This window comes from Sarcophilus harrisii, chromosome 3 (assembly GCF_902635505.1).
Source record: "Sarcophilus harrisii chromosome 3, mSarHar1.11, whole genome shotgun sequence".
NCBI lineage: Eukaryota > Metazoa > Chordata > Mammalia > Dasyuromorphia > Dasyuridae > Sarcophilus > Sarcophilus harrisii.
In genome coordinates this window covers 118,340,040-118,362,274 of record NC_045428.1, presented here as the reverse complement: position 1 = coordinate 118,362,274, position 22,235 = coordinate 118,340,040, and positions in this window count along the sequence as shown.

The window sequence follows — 22,235 nt, the reverse complement described above, 5'->3', positions numbered from 1 at the left end:
AACTGGTATTTCACCACCTACCTCTCAAAATATCTTCCAATAAAATAACTAATACCTAAGATCAATCATTTCTGATTTTTCCATTTTAAATACAATATCCACAAGATATCAAAAGACAATCTCATTAAAATAAGGGAAAATGAAAAAAATAGCATAAATTTAGCAACAGAAGTTCTAGCAACTTAAATTTCAGAGATGATATGATAGATAATTTGAATAATTACATTCAATGTTCCAGTCTCAGTGTGAAGAATCTTACATGTAAGTGGTGCCACCTTGATTAGATAGTATATTTATCTATCTTTGGATGTTAATATCCTCTTTAAATCAAAGAGGAATATTAAATTCCTCCTATCTACCCTAAAAGGAAAGCCTTATAATTGCTCTCCTTATCTGGCTAATTGTTCTAGCTCTTCCATAAAAAGAAGCGTGTATAATAAGAAGATCCCAAACTAGGAATTTTTTTCCATTTAAAATTGCCAATATTTATAGCTCAACAGTACATTATTATTTATATAGAGATTCACCTAGAAGTTGTTTCTCCTTACAGAATAATGTGGACCCATTTCAACTATGGATATATTGGAACCCAGTTTTTGGTGTTCTGGGAAATTAGCAACCATGAATCTATTTGCAAAAAAAAAAAAAAAAAAAAAAAAAAAAAAAATGATTGCCACTTCTCAACATTTAGAGTTGGACATCCCTTCCTTTAGGGGTTATGCCCTTATTACTTCAGAGGCTAGAAGGCTGCTCATTTTTATCCCAATTTTTTCTTATCAGATACATAAGAAGAATTAGTCAGATGACTTAGGATTCTTAGTGACAAGTACTTTGTGAAACTTCTGTTCCCTGAAAGTTATGTTCTCATAAGCTCATAAAGTAGAAGGAAACTTAGGGCCTGCCAGAAAGTTTCCTAATCAATTTGGGCCTAGCAGAGGAAATCAGCATGTAGAGCCTTTGCACAAACTAAACAGGACTGCAGGACAAAAGATGACTTTGTATTAAATTTGTTCTTGTGTTATTAGTTTTTAGCTTTTGTATTCCATTAAATGTTCGTATGATCAGTCATATATAGACACTAGATTCTCCTATTCTCAAAAATGTAGTACATGTAGTACATGTTATATTACACTTATGTAGTACATGTTATATTACATAGTAAGAAAAATACCAATTTTATCATAAGAAAAATTGTCAAAGTTAAAAGAGGGAATTCTTTCATTGTTTCAATCTATTACATTTCTAATACTACATAATGAACAAATATCATGGTTTTATTCAATATATAATATAACTATTTCAACATATTTTGAAATAATTGTGTGTGTGTGTGTGTGTGTGTGTGTGTGTGTGTGTATTTAGATACATTCCTTGGGAGATTTAGCATTTCTCTGGCTCATTTGATATGTTTATGTAAGTATATGCAGCATAAAGTTAAAAATGCTATGCATTAGATAGTATTATTACTTCTATCCATAATAATGTGAAAATGACTACATAACATTCTATTTCAACCTATCTTTATAAGTACTCAGGTTACAAGGCTCAAAACATAGTTTTATTCATAATAGAACCAAAAAATACAGGACTCATGTCAAAATCCATCAAAATCAATAATAGTCACTAGTGGTCAGTCACCTTTACCCAGGAGAAATGTTATAGTTTCAGACAAATATAGCATTGTTTTGATTGGTATGCCATTGATGGTATTTGGGGTTTGCTTTTCCAGATGCAGTATTCCCTCCTATGGCTTTTTTTATCTTATTACATTATATTCTCTTTTCCCCCCTCTCCCCACCCTCAGTTTCCCTTTCATACTTTCCCCTTTATACTTTCTATGATCCAACATAACAACATTACTCAAATTATTCAGGGTTGCTTCTTGAAACACTTGCTCGATCGAGTAAGAAGGAACCACAAGCTCCTTTATGCTTAATCTATGTGCTAGAGAAAGGATGATTTGTAATTCCATCTATAAATACATAGTTTCAGTCTACAAATAAATTGGAGTGAGGCTAGAAAAAATTGAGGAGGAAAAGATTTACTAGAGAAAAGATTTACTAGGGAGGAATTCATCGTAAAAGCAAGACTACTTAAGAAAGAATTTGTATAATTACTGGAGAGATTAAGGCTAGTCTAGGGGATCTGGAAGTACAGAATATTTTTGCCTAAAATAAAAGTGATTAGGAAATTTCAAAGCCAAAGGAAATTGAGCCTATTTTTATACTCCTAGACTATGTCACAAAATTAATGTTTTTAATGTATATATAATGAGGGCTATCTTCCATATGAAGCATACGAGTGGCATTGTGTGAGTCAGAAGAAAGTTTATACATGTCAAGAATCTTCTCCTCCTTGCCTTCTCCGAAGGAGAATTTAATTCCTGTCAGAAGAGGAAACAGGACAACTTTGGTCCCTTTGCTCTTTTCATAGAAAGAGTAATAACAGCTTAAAATGTTAATTTGGGAGGAATGGTTTTCAGGTTCAAGCTAAATTTCTAATCACTATTCAGAAGTTGGGGGGAAAGAGGTCGACAAATTTTATATCCACAGTTGATTCCCTTCCCATTAAATCCCCATCTCACAATGAATACACACAGTAAGTGGCACTAAGACCCATTTATCCAAGTCAATAACAAAATAGAAATCAGAGGAACTATATATAGGAGAATATATGTTAGCTTATTAGCTTATATTGAATGAAGAAACTCTCCCACTGAGGATGATGTAATTTAGTTCAAGGTCATAGTATAGCAAGCTTGGGAAGTGATGGAAACTGCCAGCTCCTCCCATGTTGACTTCTTCCTGGAAAACTTTTTCTTTAGCAAACCAAAATGGAGTTGTCGTCTTCTCTCTCTCATAGCTGGTAGTCAGAAATACCCAGAGAGCTTGGGAAACTTTCTAGCAACCTTAGGTAATCCAATAGCACCTAATACAGATGGTAAAATGCATAAACTAGAAAGTATTCTTGGATATAAAAGAAGGATATGGAAACATCAAAACTAGTAAGAAGAACCAAAGAAGCAAAGATGATTCCATTGTGATGTGACTGGTTGACTTGTTGGCCAGTGGAACAAGGAGAATTCCCTAATTAGCTACCTGAGGCTATAAAGCCAAATGGGAAGTATGAAAAAAAATGGGAAGAAAAGAAATTAGAAAGAAGAAATGGAAATGATTAGAAGATAATAGAAGTGGGGTAATGGAGATCATATACAATAGAATCATGAATCTCAGACACGGATAATAGCAGCGAAGAGACAGACGTCTGAGAGGACACTGCAGATAGAACAATTTTGAAATATAGGAGCAAATAGCTCTTTACAATTCAGTAGCTCTCCAATAGCATTATTCCACTAATAATACCAAGAAATTATTAGACATAGCTGGAATAGAAGGACAAACAGCTCTACACATTCAAACACCTGAAGCAGCACTATCATTAAAGTCTGTAATTATGAGGAATCAACAGGGAAAGAGCAATTGATGATGAATATGCTATTCTTAAGAAATTGGGAAGGCATATAAAATATTTTTTGGAAAACTTCCTTTATCTGAAAATCATTAATTTAAAAATATCAGCACTTAAAAAGTTAAAATTTGATATCGAGAAATTTAACTAACGTGGAATAGTTCACTCTCATCTGGTGTTAGGGAACTTTGGTGTTACTGTACATCTAGAAAAAATTGGAGAACAGGGGTTCAGCATTTAGCCAGAGGGGATTCAATCCACTTTCCCCCTGCCATGTATTTGTTAGCTAGGTCAGAATTTGACATTATAAGCCCTTGTCTCAAAGGTCAACTCTAGAGAAGTCTTTCTTTTAGTAGAAAAATTTCAGGAAATATGCAAATAGAGAATCTTAAAATCTTCACTTAGTATACATAAAGCTATGTAACCATAAGGTTACATAAGTACATAAGTAACCATAAGGCAAATATCTCTCTCAAATAAGGCAAAATTGGATTCTTTTTTGATTATAAGGTACAGTATCAATTTATAGTGGTGTCAGCCCTTAATATGGGGAGATAACCATGATTCAGATAAAATATGGGTCATAGTTCAGAAAGGAAATCTAATGACAGTGAAACAAATTGATTGACTTAAGAGTATGAAAATAATTACAAATAAAAAAACATACTATTTTCTATGTGTATTACATCTCATTTGGATCAACCTTTCAATTTCAGTCATATCTGATAATCTGTTCGTTGGAAATTTTCAATAAATTATGATGTTAAAATGACTACTTCTAATTTTGATCTTATGATCAAAATCTGATTAATATGCTAGAAATTAAGTATGAGAATAAGACTAAGGAAATGCATTCCAATATTTTAAGCCAATTCTTTTGTTAAATGCTGAGGAGGTAAGAGAAGAGAATTTATTCCAAATGTTCTTTACAGAGTTCAAATCCTATTTAAGGTACCTTACCATGACACAGTGCCAACCACTCCTTACGACAGAGGCTGACTACATGAAAGATTAAGTTGCCAAGGATAACAGGCAGCTGAAATGATGATGATGATAAGTGGGATATCTGGATCCTAGACCCATTAATTCTAAGGAGATGAAATTCTGAAGTTTCCTGTGTTAGAGAAGATGCAATAAAGAAGGATAACAGGAAATAGGAAGCAACAAGCAAGAAAAACAGACAACATTTACTGGAAAAAAATCAAGAAATAATTGAGAAAGAAAAATTAGTAGAGAGGCAAGCACAGGGAGAGGAAAAACTTGGGAAACAAAGAGATATGAGTGGGAGGGAAAAAATTATAGGAACCAAGATATAACTGCTAAAGGAAACAGAATTTGCTTTATCAAAGTGTATCCTCAGGTATGATTAAAATTTGCATATATGTGTATTTATATATTTTTCCTACTATCAGATTTTGTTTTTACAATATCTACTTTATTCCTCTGTTGGTGAACATCTCTAGTTCATGTTAGAGTAATATTAAATAAGTTTCCCAAGTGAGGATTTATTCTTGATTTTTCCATTATATTTTCCATTTCCAATGATTTTCCATTATATATAATGATTATATATCATTAAGTGAAAAAGGAAGTAGTCCTCAATACAGGACTCAGTCCAGATCCTGATCTTGGGAAAAGGAGCAATAGATAGCATTTGAAAGATTTATGATTAGATAAGAAAGTGAGCTAGCTATTCACACAAGAAAGAATAATTTAAGGAAACCTGTAATTCAAAGAGATCTAGAGAAAGGCTTTCAAAATGTTGAGTGGTTGCTCTTTAGAGGATTTATAAATAGAGGCAGACAAAACTTGCATAGCATGAGAAAGCAAGGATGAGTTGTGATCATCTATGTATGGTTTAGATGAGCTAACAGATTCATGAAATATCAAAATATATGACTAAGATGAGGCAGCACAGTATGGTAAAAAGAATACTAGACTTGAATAAAGACATTATTTTGAATCCTGGTTTTGGCACTAGCTATGTGAGTTGGGGCAAATCTAAACACCATTTTCTTCCTCTATAAAATGGAGGAAATAATACTTGATCTGCTTATTTTTTTCTTGCTCTTTTTCTTAAAGTAAAGCATTATAAAACATGAATTATTATTAGAAGCAATAATAAATTCTTGATGTAAGACACTTTTATATATACTTTGCATTTTATTCCTCTTTATACTTATCAATTCTGTAGACTTGTGTGATTTACAGATAATTCTGTTTATAGTCCTTAAATGTGACTAGTTCCTTTTTTGCTCTTAGTTTTATTTTGTTTTTATTATTTCTTTCATTTACTTGGCATTTTTTCAAATGTCTGTCCTTCCTCATCATTTTGTTGAGAAATAATTCTTCTCTTAAAATATGAATTTTAGGATTGAGCTTATAAAGATTCTCAGAGATCTTTGCTTTTTTTTATTTATCTATTCAACAAACATTTTTACTACATCATCAACAAGCTTTTATTAAATATTTATTACATGTCTTGATAAGTTCAGGTCACTATTCATAGATGAACCATATCTTGCTCCTAAAAGAACTGGCAAGTATGATTGCTGAATTATTGTCAGTGATCTTTTAAAGTTTGTGGAGGACAGAATAGAGAACAGTTTTTGAGATGGACAAATGCTGTCTCAACTTCCCAAAAGGAAAACAAATTTACCTTTAATTTCCATGGAAATTCTCAAAGTGATATTAACTGGGTAGTCAGTGATCATTTAGAAAAGGAAGCAGTGACCAAAAAGATGCAGTAAGGTTTCATAAACAAGAGTACATTCTAGATTAAACTCTTTTCTAATTTTTTTATCTGGGTAGTAATGGTAGTTGAGAGGAATTCTATAAAACAGTAATTCTTAAAGTTTTTCTTTACTCTCTTAAATATGCCAAGGACTCAAAAAAAAAAAAGCTTTCATGTGGGTTATAGCAATAATTATTCACTGTATTAGAAATTAAAACTGATAAAATTTTTAAAATATTTATTAATTTAGAATAAATCCATTACACATTGATATAAATGACATTATTATTAAAAAAAAGTTATTTAACAAAACAAAGTTAGTGAAAAGAACAAACTTTTTATATATTTTTGCAAATCTCTTTAATATTTGACTTATTTGAAGACATTTGGATTCTCCTATCTTCTACATTCAATTTGTTTTGATATTCTGTTTTAGTTGCAGTATACAAAGAAAATACAACTTTGCAAAGACAGGTGATTAATAAAAGGAAGAGTATTTTAATAGGCAGGTAATATTTAATAGGCAGATACATAATTTGGTATAATAGTTTTGAACTCACAGACCTCCTTGAAATGGCTTTGGGGAGGGGAGGGAAACAGAACTCTTAGGAGTCTATAGATGACATGCATCAATATACATATATTTTATATATTTAGATTTGAGCAAAGCTTTTGACAAATCTTTTGTTGTTCCTTGGGCTAAGAGATAGTACTAGATCATACTGATACTAAAATTTTGTTAAATGCCTAAATCCAAAGAGTAATCATTAATAGTTAATTGTTAACTAGGAAAGAGGTCTCCAGTGAACTACCCTGGGGATTTACATTTAACTTCATGTTATTTAATAGTTCTGTCAAATTAGATGTTATGCTTATCCAATTTGTAGATGACACAAAACTAATAGCATGGCCAACACTTTAGATGATATACTTAGAATTCAAAAAATTCTTGAAAGTATAGCTCACAGGAATAAAAGTAATATGGAGTTTTTAAAGAGTAAAATCTTTTACTCAAGTTCCAAAATGTGACTCCACATGTAAATGATTAGATACAGTAAGCTATATTTAGGAAAAAAGACTAAAAAGGACTGAGAACATCTCACAGAAGAGAAGAACTTGGTTGACATTTAAAAGAATGCAGTGAAGCTAGGAATTAGATAAAGAGGGGGAGGGCTCTCAGAGGGAAAAATGAAGTCTCATGTGGGAGGAACAGCAATAAGATCAATGTCATTGACCTGGCTATGTCATTTGCCAGTAGGCTGGCAAAAAAGACTTCAGTAAATGTGGGGTGAAATAGGCCACAAAACTGGGAAAATGAACACCTCCTAGTTTTCCTTGGATTTACTGCTGCAATGGGTAGACTTTGTCTAATTGATAGAAATGAGGAGGAATGAGGTGCAAAACTAAATATGCAATCAGCTGTAAGACACAGGATTACTTTTTTGCAGGTGGTTTCTGCTGTTTTATTTTTCATCATTGTTCACAGATTTTATTTTCTTTCTTAAATTGACAGTGGACTTGGCCTGGTGAAACTCATTCTCTGTATAAAGGCATAATCATATGCCAAACAATGATTATGCATCTCTCAAGGCAGAACACTGGTCTGTACAGTCTTATGTTAATTCATTTACTTTTAGACAAACATATTCATCTGAGTATTTATTTGCTCATCTTCTACAAACCTTGTTTAACTCTGATACAGGGACATGAATAATTAGGCCAATCCAGAATAAAATACATACTAGTTTTGGTAGATTGATGCTAATGCAAGCTTTTTGTTTAAAAGAAAAAAAAAGAAAGAATTGCCTATCTATAAAATTGGAAGAATTTCCTAAAATGCTAAAGAGTTTTAATTTTTTCCTAAAGAATGAGTAGATCTGTCATTATCAATTTAATATTTTACTTATCTGAGCAATCATCCTCATGGTTATTAAATGTGTTGATTATATAGCATTGCAATTTCCCTAGAAAACAGCTTAAAATACTGGTTGGTCTCCCTGCCTCAAGTCTTTCCATACTCCAGTCCATTTTTCCTCAGTTGGCAAGTTAATGTTTTTTTAAATACATATGTATTGTAAGGGTCCTTTAAATGGGTCAGCACAGGGCAAACAGGAGGTTTGAGTGGCCTGGAAGTAATTTCTGTGGCTAGAGACTGCCCCATGGGCGGGATCCTGGTCATATAAAGATACCTTTGTAATGGGAGATGGCTCCCTCTCTGATTGGTTGTGTGTGACCTCACAGACCCTTTTTAAGCCCACTACACCTAGAGGTCGCTCTCTTTATCCTGGGGTAGCTGAGCTAAGTGGATGGATAGCTGAGAGAGGTAAGGAGCTTGATAGTGAACACATGAGTTTCTCTCAGACCAAGTGTTCACTTGGGAGCTAACAGGTCAGGGCATTATGTGAGCAAGTGTAATAAACTATGATTTAAAAAATCATAGCCAGAGATCTCTGAAGGCTTCAGAAGAGGCAAGTAGGATTGAAATTAGTTGATACTGCAAAGGTCAATGACCAGAGGTTCTCTGACACCCTGGGAATTAGGAGACACTGGCAATGAAATCTACAAGGTAATGCTAGGGCATTCGCAAATGAAGTGACTGCCCAGGATTAAGTAATTTACTTTAATTTTTCAGATGGCGCGAAGACATCAGCACATCATAGATTGTTAGGCCTCAAAGATTAATATTCAAAATTTAATATTTAATATTCAGAATTAATATTCAGGAAGAACTGGTAGATCCCTGCTTAAGAAGGAAGGCAGAGAGGCAATACGGATCTAGGAACCCCTATGATCAAGCTCAAGAACAGCCATGTACAAACTTAAAGTCTGTGTTATACTTGCTCACATAATGCCCTGACCTGTTAACTCCCAAGTGATCACCTGGTCTCAGAGAGAACTACGTGTTCACTATCAAGCTCCTTACCTCTCTTGGCTATCCATCCACTTGGTTCAGCTACCCCATGATAAAGAGAGAGACCTCCAGCTGCAGTGGGCTTTAAAAAGGGACTGTGAGGTCACACACACAGGCAATCAGAGAGGGAGCTGACTCCCATTATGAAGCTATCTCAAATATGACCAGAATCCTGCCCATGGGACAGTCCCTAGCCACAGAAATTACTTCCAGGCTGCTCAAACCTCCTGAATGCACTGTGCTGACCCATTTAAAGGACCCTCACAATGAGTATATCAATATTTCTCTTTAGTGAATTCAACAACTTCCTATCATCTCCAGGATCAAATATAAAATTTGTTTATCATTCAAAGCTCTTTATAACTTTAGATATTCTATCATTTAATGATATTGACACCCTTACTATTTCTCAAAAAAGACACTACAACTCTTAACTCTGGGCATTTTCACTGGATATCCATGCCTGGAATCCTCTCCCTTCTTATCTATCTCATAACTTTCCAGGCTTCCTTCAAGTATTGGCTAAAGTCCTATCTTCTTTAAGAAGCTCTGCCAAATCCTCCTTAATCTTAGAGTCTTTTCTGTATGAATCCCAATTTATCCTGTCTTTACCTTATTGGTACATGGTAGTTTATATATTTTCCCCTATTAGGTTATGACACCATGAGAGCAAAGATGGCTCACCCCACCTCCTATCTTTTTCCCTGGGCCATAGCAGGCACTAATAAATGCTTAATTATACATTATTTTCTATATAATTTTTTGTAGTTATCTAGATATAGTTTATAGTAACCCATTAACTATATTTATTTTTATTCCCTGGTGTTCTAAAGATTTACAAAGGTTATGCTTGATTTTAATACATGACAGAGGTAGCTTTAAAATAGTGACTATGAGGTCAGCCACAGAGTTAGGAAGACTGTGGGTCAAGTCCTCCCCCAATATATATTGGTTGTGTGATCCTGATAAACTGCTAAATTCTTAGACTTGATCCTCATTGGTAGAATGGAAATACTAATGAAATCTCAGGAGAGGAAAGAGAGAGACTCTTTTCAGTGAAATATAGATACAACCACATTTGCTAATAAACTATACATTGAGACTTCCTTTTTTTTTCTCTAAAAGCATATCCAACAATGAAAAAAATCATGCCTTTTCACATATTGTATAAACACTTAGCTATCATAGAGTAAAAGGAAATAGACACCCTAGAGTTAGCAATGCCATCTGGCTCTACTAGGAAGAGCCAAGAAGAAATTAATTTCTTTTTTCAAGCTCACCTGAGAGATTATGTTGTATGGATTAAAGTCCATCAAAGTCAATTAAAATGAATGAGGGGAAAAAAAAGAATTGATAATTCTTCTTTGATTTCATTCTACCAGGAGGCAAAATCCCAAACCTCATCTTACTGCAAAGATCTAAGATCATATTCCTAATAAGTACTATTAAGTAACTAAATAGTATGTTTAGTCTTGAATGTACAGTGTATCATACATTATATTTCCATTCATGCCACAGAACGTTTCTTGGCAAACTGTTGCAACATCTGGGTAGAACTTCCTGTACTCTTTAATCAGCCTCTTCTAGGCTATTTTACATTCAAGCTAAACTCAACAACATTGTAATGGACAATCTTTAGTCATCTTTTCCTTTTTCTCCCCTCCAGATGTTGACTATTCATATCCTAATAAAGAACAAAAGTGGAAGAATTTATTTTTCAGCTCAGAATGTTTTTGTTTTGTTTGTTTTTTGCTTTTTGGAGATTGAGATCCACTTATTCAAAACGTATACTAAAATTAAGGTATTCTATTTATATATTCTTGCTGTGCTATGACAGAGAGGAATGATGATTTCCAAATGATGCATAATGATATTTTGACAGCATATAAGTGAGATGTCCTAGTTATCTTGCTGTCCTCTCATGTTTCTGAGTACTCTTCTAGGTTTCCAACTATTATTCCATTTTTTGAGGCTACTTATGAATGTAGTGCTGTTTTTTTTAAAGGGACATAAAAACTCCATTTAGTATATTCAGGGGAAAAAAGAGCATGGGGGTTTTCCATACAAAAAAAGGTCAGATTCCCTCCTTACAATAGGATGAATTACATTATTAGTACTAGCTTAGAGGATGGAAATTTATAGTTGTAAAATTTCAATGAGTTGGTAGAGCACAAATCTATGTTTAAATAAATTTTTTTTGAATATTGTGTATCACTTAATGGTTTCCTTTTTAAACTTGTGTAATTTATTGTAGGTATTTACAAACATTCTGAGGAGTCCATAGTCTTCAGCAGTCACAAAAGGGGTCCAAGATACCAGAAAAAGGTTGAGAACTCATGGCTTTAGGTTAGGACTTCAGAATGAAACCTCAGGGGACAAGCTATTTAATTGTACTGTCATAACATTTCCTGGCATATAGTAATTGTGGAGACAGAAAATAACACTATCTAACACACATTAAATCAACCATGGTTTGCCTTTTTTTTCTCCTCTTCCTAGCCCAATGTTTGGTCACTACATCTCCTGTCACTCCAATAGTGACAAGGTTCAGGCATCTATTTCTTGGGCAATACTCAAGATTCTTGGCTTTATTCCATGGATAATAAGGAGTTGGCCATTCATTTGTGAAGTATTTGTTAAATTCCTTACAGGTGGTAGGCATTGTATTAGGTCTTGGGAATGTAGGAAAAAAATGAACTGCTCCTGAAAAGAATTTACATTCTATCCCAGGAAATATCTTACATAAAAATAAGATATAGAAATACCTTATATAGAAAAAGAAATAATAAGTTCTGGGGGTGGAGCCAAGATGGCAGAGTAAAGCTAGGAAGCTGCTTGAGTTTTCCATTTCCCTCTAAAACCACACAAAACCAAGGTGAACAAAATCTGACAGAATGAAGCCACTCTCCAGGTCAAGACAGACTGAAAAAACTTCAAGAAAGATCAGTCTCACTAGGATGAAAAAGATGTTCAGTTCAGGTCAGACAGACTCTAGAAAAGCCTTTGAGAGGGTCTTAATCACAGTAAATCAACAACTAAAAAAACTCAGTCCCTGTTCAGTAGAGGAGGAGAGGAGCAAATCAGTGGACAGCTATCAATGCCATCTCAGAAGGCAAACTGGAAAATCAGTGTGTGTCCTGAACAGAGCAAGCAAAGCTACACCCTACATATACAAGGGACCCTTTGTGCTCAAAGCCAAGGCTCAGAGCTGTACAAGTAGTTTGAGATAGCACCACGTTACTGTAGGAGCAGAGCTCCACCTTAAAAGTTAAAAACAGAAGAAATGTCAAAAGAAAAAAAAAGAGCAAGAAACAGAAAAGAACCTTGATTATAGAAAGCTATTATCATTGCAGGGCAGGGCAAAATACAAAACCAGATAAGGATAGAATATCCACAGAAGAAACGTCAAAGAATGAGATAAATTGGTCTCAAGCCCAAAAAGGCTTCTTTGAAATGGTCATAAAAGACTTCAAAAGGCAAATAAGAGAGGTAGAAGAAAAAAAATGAGAAAAGAAATGAGTTACGTATGAGTCAACAGATTGAAACAGAAGGGAAAAAATGTCGTGGAAAAAAAAAACCTTAAAAATCAGAATAAACCAAATGGAAAAAGAGATACAAAAGATAACAAGAAAATCACACATTAAAAACTAGAACAGGGCAAATGGAAGCTAATGACTTAGTGAGACAGCAAGAATCACTCAAACTAAAAAAATAAAAAAAATGGAAGAAAATGTAAAATACCTCATTGGAAAAACAGCTGACCTGGAAAATAGATCCAGAAGAGACCATTTAAAAATTATTGGCCTATCTGAAGATCATGACCAAAAAAGAGAGCCTGGATAGCATTCTACAAGAGATAATTAAGGAAAATTGCCCCAATATTCTAGAAACAGAGGGGGAAATACTCATTGAAAGAATCTTTGGATCACCTCTGCAAAGAGATCATATGAGGAAACCTCCAAGAACTATTGTTGTAAAACTCCAAGACTATAATTTCAAAGAAAAAATACTGTAAATTGCCAGACAAAAACAATTCAAATATCAAGAAGCAACAGTTGGGATTACCCAGGACCGGGCAGCTCCTACAATAAAGGATTGGAGGGCCAGGAATACCATATTCTGGAAGGCAAAGGACCTGGCATTACAACCAAGAATTTACCCAATGAGATTCAGCATCATTTTTTAGGAGAGAAGATGGGGCTTCAATGAAGTAAGAGACTTTCAATCATTTCTATTGAAAAAAAAAAACAGAAGTAAACAAAAATTAATCTACAAAAACAGGACTGAAGAGAACCATAAAAAGGTAAATGGGGTGTGTGGGGGGAAGATAGATAGATAGAAAAACAGTATCTGTAATTATTGTAAACTGTATCTGTCAGGGGGAGGAGGGGATAAGAAAGATGGGGGAGGGGCAAGAGGAGTCAAGTGGGAGTGCAGGTGGGGGGATCACACAACTGAGAATGTGGTTGTGAATGAACTCTTATGTGAGGACATCAAACAAAAAGACAGCATGTACTAGAAAAAGAAGAAAAGGGAACTATAATGGGGCAATTAGTTCACATGAAGAAGTGCAAAAGACCTATTACAATGAAGGGAAAGAAGGGAGGGGGTTGAGCATTGTCTGAAGCTTGATTTCATCATTTTGGCTTTAAGAGGGAATAATTTAATCATTCAGTAGAGTATAGAAATATATCTAATCCTATAAAGAATTAGGAGGAGAAAGATGTAAAGAAAAGGGAAGGATAGGATAGAAGAGAGGGCAGAAACACTAGGTAGTAGTGTGTGAGTGAGTAAAAAAAAAACACACACCAATAAGGACAGTGTGGAAAGAAAGAATAAAAGTACATACGAGGAGGAAATAGGATGGAGGGAAATACAGAGCTGATAAACATAACTGTTAATGTGAATGGGATGAACTCTCCCAGAAAACAGAAGCAAAAAGCACAGTGGATTAAAAAAAAAAAAACAGACTCTTATAATATGTTGTTTACAAGAAACACATTTGACAAGGAGAGACACATACAAAGTAAAAGTAAAAGGCTGAAACAGAATTTATTATGCTTCAAGTGAAGTAAAAAGAAAGCAGGGGTAGCAATTCTGATCTCAGATAAAGTAAAAGTAAAAATAGATCTTATTAAAAGAGATAAGGAGGAAAAGTACAGTTTGATAAAAGGTACAGTAAATAATGAAGTAGTATAGATACAGAATGTGTATGCATCAAGTGGTAGAGCAGGTAAATTTTCTTTTTTTTTTTTTTAATTTAATAGCCTTTTATTTGTAGGTTATATGTATGGGTAACTTTACAGCATTAACAATTGCCAAACCTGTTGTTCCAATTTTTTACCTCTTATCCCTCACCCCCTCCCCCAGATGGCAGGATGACCAGTAGATGTTAAATATATTAAAATATAAATTAGATACACAATACGTATACATGACAAAACTGTTATTTTGCTGTACAAAAAGAATCAGACTCTGAAATATTGTACAATTACCTTGTGAAGGAAATCAAAAATGCAGGTGGGCAAAAATATAGGGATTGGGAATTCAATGTAATGGTTTTTAGTCATCTCCCAAAGTTCTTTCTCTGGGAGTAGCTGGTTCAGTTCATTATGAGCAGGTAAATTTTCTAGAGATTTTAAGCCAATTACAAGAAGAAATAGAGCAAAACTATAGTAGTAGGAGACCCCACCCTTCCCCTCTCAGAATCAGACAAATCTAACCACAAAATAAAGAGGAAAGAAACAAGGGAGGTTGATAGGATCCTAAAAAACCTGGATATGATAGATTCTGGAAAAAAAAAAAACTGAATAGGAACAGAAAGGAATACATCTTTTTCTTGACAGTACCTGGCATCTACACAAAAATTGATCATGTATTAGAGCATAAAAACTTCACAATAAAATGCAAAAAGACAGAAATAGTAAATGCTTCCTTTTCAGAAAACAATGTGATAAAAATTATATTCAATAAAGGGCCAGGGAAAGACAGATTAAAAACCAATTAGCAATTAAATAACCTAATTCTAAAGAATAAGTGGATCAAACAACAAGCGACAAAAACAATCCCTAAATTCATCCAAGTAAATAATGATAATGAGACAACATACCAAAACCTATGAGATGTAATCAAAGTTCGTAGGGGAAATTTTATATCTCTAAATAACTATATGAATAAAATAGAGAAAGAGGAAACTAAGGAATTAGGCATGCAACTAAAAAAGAAAAAGAACAAATTAAAAACACAATTTTGAAACTCAAAAGGAGAGATTGATAAAATTAATAAAATAAAAAATAACTATTTATAGGATTAGATATATTTCTATACTCTACTGAATGATTAAGAAAACTATTGAACTAATAAAAAAACTAGGAGTTGGTTTTATGGGGAAAAAAAACTTAAAAATAGATAAACCTGGTTAATTTTATCAGAAAAAGGAAAGAGAAAAACCAAATCACTAGCATCAAAATAAAAGGAAGGGACTTACGAACAGTAAAAAAGAAATTAAAGCAATAATCAGGAGCTATTTTGCCCTACCCTATGGGAGCAAGTCTGATGATCTAACTGAAATGGATGAATATTTACAAAAATATAAACTGCCCAGGTTAACAGAAAAGGAAACAAAGTACTTAAGTTGTTCCATTTTAGAAAAAGAAATTGAACAAGTCATTAATGAATTCCCTAAGAAAAAATCTCCAGCGCCAGATGGATTCACAAGTGAATTCTACCAAAAATTTAAAGAACAATTAATTCTAATGCTATGTAAATTATTTGGAAAAATAGATAAAAAATGAGTATTGCCAAATTCCTTCCATGCCACACATATATGGTACTGATTCCTAAACCAAGAAAGGTCAAAATAGAGAAAGAAAATTACATATCAATCTCCTAATGAATATTGATGCAAATTTTTAAAAATAAAATATTAGAAAAGACATTATAGCAACTTATTAGAAGGGTATTACACTATAACCAAGTGGGATTTATACCAGGGATGCAGAGCTGGTTCAATGTCAGGAAGAATACAGTCATTCCCCAATGGATAAATAGTCAAAGAATATGAACAGACAATTTTCAGATGATGAATCACTATAGATTAGAGAAATGCAAATTTAAATTACTTTAAAGTATTGCCTCATACCTCTCAGATTGGCAAAAGTGACAGGAAAAGATTATGATAAATGTTGGAGGGAATGTGGAATAATTGGGACATTAATGCATTGTTGGTGGAGTTGTGAAATGATCCAAACATTCTGAAGAGCAATTTGGAACTATATTTAAAGGGCTAGCAAACTGCATACTCTTTGATCCAGCAATGTCTCTACTAGGTTTGTATCCTAAAGAAATCATAAAGAAGGGAAAAGGAGCCACAAGTCCAAAAGATTTTGTAGCAGTTCTTTTTGTAGTAGCAAACAAATGGAAAAGGAGTGGATGCCCGTCAATTAAGGAATGGCTGAACAAATTGTGGTACATCAAGGTAATGGAATATTATTGTTCTATAAAAAATGATGGACAAGTTGATTATAGAAAGGCCTAGAAACATTTGCATGAACTGATGCTGAGCAAAACAAGCAGAACCAAGAATATATTGTATACAATAACAGCAAGAATGTGCAATGATCAGCTATGAAAGGCTTGATTCTTCTCAGTAGTACAGTGTTCCAAAGCAATCCCAATAGACTTGGGACATAAAATGCCATCTGAACAGATGGCATCCAGAAAAGAACTAAGGAGATTGAATGTAAATCAACATGTAATGTTTGGGCTAGCTTTCTGGAGTATCTCGGGGACCAGCCTTGATCTTAGTGCAGGAGTGCAGGCCAGCCACCAGGAGGCTGGTCAAAGATAAAATATCTTATTTCCAGTCCTTCTCAGCCCTTATATACTTTAGTACAATTATATAATCACAGCATACTGAACATGTATGAACTAGAGAACCAGTATCTCATCAATTCCACTGAGTTAACACCTTGTTTCAAGTATACTTCCCCAGAGTTCAGGCTCTCTGCATGTTATGTTCACTTCTTTTTTTGTTTTTTATCTCTCCCATAATTTTTCCCTTTTGCTCTGATTTTTCTCTCCAAATATGATTCATAAAGCAATGTGTATTAAAAATAAACTTACTATATTTTTAAAAAAGTAATAATATATATGTATATGTATATGTTGCTGTCTTTCACTCATGTCTTACTCTTTGTGACCTCAAAAAAAGTTTTCTTGGCGAAGATACTTGAATAATTTGCCATTTACTTCTGCAGCTCATTTTACAGACGAGAAACTAAGGCAGATAGAGTGCTGGTCCTAGAATAAGGAAGACTTGTCTTAGTAAGTTTATATTCAGCCTCAGGTATTCACTTGCTATGTGACCCTAAGCAAATGACTTAACACCGTTTGCCTTATTTTTCTTGTCTGTAAAATGAGCTGACAAAGGAAATGACAAACTACTCTAGTTTTTTTGCCAAGAAAACCCTAAATGGGGTCACAAAAAATCTGACATGACAGACAACTGAACAACAACATAACAGTATGTCATATACCTATAAATTATACTTATATATATCATATACATAATATAGCACATTATATTCATTAGATTATATAAATTGAATTAAATACCCATTATAATACATGTATATAAAATGTATAAGGTATTCATGCATTTTCTATATCTATATATTTATAGACAGAAAATGATACATAATTCATTATTTATGAATACAAAATATATACAATTATTTCATATAAACATATGTTGTCATACATATATCTATGTACTTATATGCATATGTTCAATACTTCTTATATGTATACATATATATATATATATATATATATATATATATGGTTAGATATAGGTACAGATATATAAAAGATACTGGAGACAGAAATGTCAAACAAATAGCTTTGCTAAGAAAATCCTAAATGAGGTCACAAAGAGTGAGAAATGAACATCAAATATAAAAGATACTAATTAATTCCTGGTTAGGGAGTTTTGGCCACAAGGGAGAGCAAGATAAAATTAGTGCCGTATTTTCTACTGGAGCTGATGTTTGAAAGCCAGGTAGGGTTTCTTGGGGCAGAGATGAAGAAGCAGTACTGATGGACATCCAGGGCCAGTGCATGGAGGTAAGAAGACTTTGGTGTCCTTCCCAGGACCAAAGGTAATCTCTTCCTGTTCTCTCTGTGATAGTCCTTTTTTATTTATCACCAGCCCCAACCAATCAAATTCCAAACAGTGACCAAATGGGGCTTGACATGGGACCTATGAGTGGCCAAGTAGAATCACATTGGCTTGGGTTTAATTCTTGGTCCTTAAGAAAGAAATTTAACCAATAAACTGCAAAATATCTTGGAAGGGTTCAAAGCTGCAAAGGAAAAAAAAAATGCTTTCAAAAGCATCTGTAGTTAAGGGTATGATACCCTATGGGAAGGGAGGGAGAGAAGGAAAAAAGGAAGGAAAGAAGTAAGGAGATTTCCAAATGACTATAGCTTTTTTAAGCTAAGGTCTTCAATGGGTCTTAGTTTGACTGATACTGAACCTATTCAATGATTAAGTCTAGGTAGCAATTGAGGCAAAGGATCTCTTCTTTCACCTAGTCTGAAAAAAAAAGTCTAAATAAATAAATGAATCTGGAAGGAGTAGATCCTCAGGTTTTCTGGTCAAAGCAGAAATGATTGCTATTTACATTCACTCTTAGTCAATAAGGATCCAAGCAATTACCAAATGGAACTTGACCTAGGACTTATTGGAAGCCAATTAGATCAGATTGCTTTTGGTTTAAGGCCTAGTCTTTCATTTCATCAGGGCCATTTCCTGTCATCTCGAACTATATCTTACCACTGGACCCAGATGGTTCTGGGGGAAGAGAGGAGGGTGATCTTGCACAGCCCTCCCTCACTTCAATCCAATTCACTTGCATGTCAAGATCTTCTTAGAGAATGAAGGACAAACAACAAACAACAACAGCAACAACAAATAACCAACACTGCTCATCAGTTGAAGTGGTTATAATAAAAGTTTCAAAATAATTTAAAATGTTCAGGGAAAAACAACATATATCTTCTAATTGACATAGAGTTCAAACACACTGCACCATATCTTAATTTATATGATGAAAACTTTTGTCTTTTAATGTAGGAATCTTCATCAATTAAACATCCTACACAATTTCATTTTTTTAAAAAAGTCATTTGATATGAGCATATGTGCAGCAGGCTGGGGCACATTTTCTCAGTATTTAGCTTTGAATTTACTTTACATATCAGATGTAATCTTTGTGACATGTCACAGACTTACAAAAGGAACATCAACAAACACTCCATCTTGAGAAGTGTCAATCTCAAATGAAAATGTGCCAGTTTTTGCCTGACAACAGCACTAGCCAACTTTAAAAAAAAAATTAACTCTCGTTATACTGTCAGTAATAAAAGTTCATTCTTGTTTAAAAAATGAGTTATACTGTCTAAGCACTTCTTTTCATGCTGGGGTACTTCCCTAGGCAGGTTTGTTTAATTATCTCAGTGATTACAGAGTCAAGGTGCTCTTTGATTATGGCACTGCCTCCTGCAAATAAGCCACCACATTATTGTTATCTATTCAGTGCTTTTTCATTTTTAGAGCACTTGATCAAGTACTATTTCATTACTTAACAGTACCGCTGACATTTTATTTGATCCTCTCAGAAAACCAAGTTTTGAGGCACTCTGGTTCAGCAAAGCCTCTGATAGAACTGGGTAGTTCTTGGTCAGATCTATTGTATTGTAACATGTACCAGAATCAGTAGAGATGTCACATGTCTTTATTGCATCCTTTGTTTTCACATCAGTAAATTATAGCTGAATTTCCTATAATCAGGAACTGTACCTTGGTGCCTAGAAAATTCCTAAATGTACCAATCGTGTGTGGAAGGCTGCTTTTTATTTTAAAAACATTTAATCTTCATGCTTATTTTAATATCCTTTATATTTTATAATGGAAACTATTGCTATTATAAAATGACTAGGTTTTTTGTTTGTTTATTTTTATCATTTTTTTTTTACATTTTTACCCTGTATTCTAGTCTCCCACCCACAAAGAGCCATCCCTTATTACAAGTGTTTTTTTTTTCCTTAAGAAGAGAGAGAAAAAAAGGAAAATATTGTTAATTCTTTTTTTTTTTTTGAAAAAAAAATCTGACATTATATACAGTGTTCCACACTTTACAAGGGAAACAAAATAGGGGAAAAGCAGAGAAAAGGGTATCTTCTCATATTTCTTCCCTGAAGTTAGGTTTGTTCTTTATTAAGTTTCACTAGTCTTTTGTGATAGTTGTATGGTGATTGTTCTTTCTATTTACACTGCCATAATCACTATATATATTATTTTCTTGGATCTCCTAACTTCATTTTGCATAATTTCATGGAAGTCTTTCAATGCTTCTCTGCATTCATTTCTTCTTTTCTTGCAACATAGAATTATTCAATTAATCCATGTATCACCATCTGTTTGTAAATAAGTACCTACTTTGTTTCTAGGTTTTTTTTTTTTTTTTTTTTCCATCACAGAAAGTGGTGCTATACTTACTTTGGTATATATATAGCCACTTTAAAAAAAAGTTACTCTGAATCAAAGGCTCTGAATATTTTCATCTTTATTTGAACTTTATTTGAATTATTCCATATCCCTTTCAAGGATGATTGTACAAATTTTGGATTCCTCCAATAAAGAATTAGCACCCCTGTCCCCAATATTGACTTTTCCCATTTTTTTGTCATCTTTGAGGGCTGACTGGATGCAGGACAAAGCTTTGAGTTTATTTTGATTTGCCTTTCTTTTTTTTAGTAAGGTGGAATATGCTTTCATGTGGTTTTTATTAGCTTGCAATTCTTTTGAGGACTTTTCATTCAGATGCTTTGACCACTCATACAATGGAGAGTGTTTTGTTTCCTGTATGTTTCTATTCATTGTCTGTATATCTTGGGTATCAAATTCTCTTCATAGATATAGAGGAAAAAAGATTTCCCCCCCAAGTTGACCTCTTCCTTTTGTCCTAAATATGTTATTTTTGTTAGTGCAAAAGTTTTTCAATTTCATGTAATCAAAAGTATTTACTGAATCTTTTGTAATTGCCTCTATCATTTGTTTGTTTTAAGGATTCATATCATACCTGTAGCTGTGAAAGGTTTTTGCTTCTGTTCTATTTTTTATGTTTTGAGCTTTAATATTTAGATCGTATATCCATTTTGAATTTATTGTGGAATATAATATAAAGTGGTATAATCTGAGTCTAATTTCTGCTTTTTAGCATTTTTCTTCCCTAAATAATGTGTTTTGAGGCTTATCAAATATTGGATTATTGAATTCATTTATTTCTTATTTTTCCTTGACTTCCTTGACTAAGATAAGACTAGATTGACTATTTTTTAACCAGTAGCAAATGAGTTTGATGACTGCTTTTTCAAATATTTTGAGGTTAAAAAGGTACTCTCCTTTCTTCAATCTCACTTTTTTATTATTTCCTTTGATATTGTATTTTGTTTTTTTCAAATTTGATAGTTATTTTATCTAGCTCTGTAAAATTTCCATTCATTAGTTTCATTAGTATAGCAGTTTTATCTTTTCTTAGCTTACATTTATGTTTTTCAATTTGTTTCTCTTACTACAATCGCTGGTATTTCTGGAATATAAAGAATAATAGTAGAGAAAGGGTGAATACTTACATTAATCCCAAATTTATTGGTAAATACTGCTCTCCAGTTTTATATTAAAATCTCTATTATGATATAATGTTTTCTTTTGATTTTTGGCAGATATAATTAGTCATATTTGTCATATTAAAATTCCTTTATGTCTATACATTTTATTGCACAAATTACCATGAAATTTTATCAAAGGCATTTTCTTCAGTTGAGATAATCATAAGATTTCAAATGTTTTTGTTTCTAATATTATGCACTATGTTGTATGTTTTTTTAATGTTGAAATATCCCTGTAAAGATTCAGTTTGGTTGTGATGAATGATTACTTGGATAAAATATGGTCATAATTTGCCAGGAATTTATTCAAAATTTTAAAATCTGTTTTCTTCCATGAAATCCTTATGTACTTTTCTGCTTTATTTTTTTCCTTGTTTAGATATGGCT